General features: G+C 41.1%; 1 pseudogene; it reads right to left on the bottom strand.

The window, feature by feature from the left end:
• The window catches only part of LOC107185114, a 6,566-nt pseudogene extending 3,862 nt beyond the window's left edge, over nucleotides 1-2,704 (bottom strand).
• Nucleotides 2,705-2,920: the final 216 nt, after the last annotated feature.

Raw genomic sequence — 2,920 nt, 5'->3', positions numbered from 1 at the left:
GAGAATGAATGAATGAGTGAGTGAATGAATGAATGAATCCTATTGGTTCTGTTTCTCTGGAGAACCCCAACTAATACATCAACTGTCTTTTTTCCCCCTACACTTAAATGTATGTACTAATACTGAGAGCAGCTAATTTACAATATCTAAGATCTGGAAATAGCCCATGTGTCCATCAGTAGATGAGTGGATTTAAAAAGATGTGGTACAATTATACCATGGAATGCTATTCAGCAGTAAAAAAAAGAAGGATATCTTACCCTTTGAGAAAGTGTAGAGGGGCCTGGAGAGTATTATGCTAAATGAAATAAGCCAGTCAGAGAAAGACAAGTATCAATTATCTAACTCATATGTGGAATCTAATGAACAAAATAAACTGTTGAACAAAATAGATCTAGAGACATAAAAGAATGGAACAGACTGTTGAATCTCAGAGGAAAGGCAGGGATGGATGGGTGGATGGGAAGAGATCAACCAAAGAAGTTGTATGCATATATGCATAACCCATGGACACAGACATAGGGTGGTGAAGGCCTGGGGTGGGGGCAGGCTATAAGGGGTCAATGGGAGGAAAAAAGGGGACATATATAATACTTTCAACAATAAAGATTTTTTTAAAATAACTATTCCAAAAATATATTTTTTTTAAAAAAATAGAATCTCTCAGTGATTCTCAAAATATATGTGTAAATGATCAGAGGTTTTTTTTTGTTTGTTTGTTTCACTTTGTTTTTGTTTTATTTTTAAGTCAGGGATGCAAGATTACTTAATATACAATGCATACACAGCCTTGGCCCATACTGCTCAGTGGTTACAGAGTGTTGGTCCTCACACCAAAGGGTCTTGGGTTCAATTCCCAGTCAAGAGCATGTGCCTGGATTTTGGGTGTGCGTGCGGAAGGCAACCAGTTGATATGACTCTCTCATATCAATGTTTCTCTCTGTGTCTCTGTCTCCCTTCTCTCCCACTCCCTCCCTTCCTTCCACTCTCTCTTGAGTATTCTTGAGGATATGGGGAAGAGTACCAGGTGTGAATTTCATATTTGCCAAACTCAATTACAGAGGGACAGCGGAATTGTGGATCAGGGGGTCCAGTACTCCAACTTTCTGCAGGGCTTGTTCTTGGAAATCACGAAATAACTCCATATCTTTCTGTCATGATTTCTTGGCTCCCCAAAAGCCATTCCTCACTTTCTTGTTTGCCTTCCCAGCCATCCTGATTATCTGTGGGCCAATCTGAAGAGCTTGATTTTCTGTTGCCCTTTTTCCTGATTCTATATTGCTCAGAGTAGTCTACCACTTCCCCTCGTGGTTTCTGCCCATCAGGGGAAGGGGTGAAGAATTTGGTAAGGCCATCAATGAGCCCTTTGGTTTTCTTGTTGAATTTCAAAGAGACACTGATATCTCTGCAGAAGTCCAAGCCATCTATTCGCTCCAAATACCCTTCTTCTGATGATGCTGATTGGCTTGAGAGGGTGATTTTCCGTTTCTGACCCCTTCCAGGGCCAGTTCGAACTTTGCTGAAGGGATCTTTTGATACCGTGTTTTGTTTCTTTAACCTGTTTTTTTGGAAGTCCTATTGGATTAGCATAACACCGTTTTTCTGTGTCGCCTTCTTCTGTAGAAGTTTTCATCCTTTTTTCCTAGGTCAACATATTTGACACATCAACATGCCTTTTGGCATCCGGGTAAGTGGTGGGTCACAGCACTCCATGTGAAAACCTCAGTCACAGGAATCACAAAAGAGCATGTTATCTGTATTTTTGCCTTGATCTCGATAAGAACTGCAGGTTTTACACTGGATGCACTGCCACCGTAAGGCCTTCACTCTAACCGTTAGTTCAGGGGAAAACTTTAAACAGGATGGATGGCCACTGTTGCCACAGTCAGCACAGGAGATAAGTCCTTCTGGCTTCTTTTCTCGGTTTTGTTCTTTTGTACCAAGACAGAAACTACAGATGGGAATTGGTTCAGCAACTGGCTTATCCTTTTCATGTGGAAGGAGTGACACTTGGAGGTAAAGAGGAAAGAGACTCACAACTCTCTTTCCCATCCACATTGGATGCTTTCGTGTTAAGCTGATAAAAAGGTCCATCTTTAAGCAGTCTGCCATGGCCAATGGCACGTTTAATAGCCAATCGGAACTGCTGGTGAAAACCTGAGGCAGCACTGCCTCCAAATAATGCAGACACATCCTTCTGACCTTTCAAAAATCGTTCAATGCTTTTCAAAGTTGAGCCACCGGCCTCTGCCAAGCCATCAACCGCCCGCTTGATCAGTTTATTCCAATCTACACTTTGTTTATTGTCCAATTTCCCATGGTTTCGAGGTTTAGGAAGTGCTATTTTCCCAGGATTATCAGGATCTTTATAGGAATTGAGACCTTTATTTGAAACTTTTAAATTGGTTCCATTTTTAACACTCAACTCCAGTTGTTCTAAAACAGTTTTACGATCCAAGCCATTGGATGAAGACACTGCATTGCATAGTCTTTCTTCTGAAGGGTGCTGTTTCTGCTTCTTCACTTTTTTGATGGCCTCCAAAATCCATTCCGTATGCAGCGGGTTAGCGAGTTTTACCATGGTGAAGGATTCGTATATCCATAGAGTCGTTATCCCTTATCCTGATGCTGAGTAAGTTTTACACCATGGAAAACAACATTCTCGGAGGCTGGGAACCAGTTAACCATAGCATACAAGTTTTCTGGCCTAACTGCCAGGCACTGGGAGGCTGGGAACCAGTTAACCATAGCATACAAGTTTTCTCGCCTAAGTCCTTCCTCCTTTCACAAAATAGAATGCCTCCCACTTTACTTTAGAAACCTAAATAACTTGTTATTTAAAATGTTTTCAAGCTTCCCAATAGGTTTCTCAATAGCACCACATATGCATCTCTTCATAAAGTTGTAAAAATTCAAGAAC

Source organism: Myotis davidii, unplaced genomic scaffold (assembly GCF_000327345.1).
Source record: "Myotis davidii unplaced genomic scaffold, ASM32734v1 scaffold2549, whole genome shotgun sequence".
NCBI classification, from domain to species: Eukaryota; Metazoa; Chordata; class Mammalia; order Chiroptera; family Vespertilionidae; genus Myotis; species Myotis davidii.
Note: the sequence above shows the minus strand (reverse complement) of the source record. Positions and strands in the feature narration are given on the sequence as shown.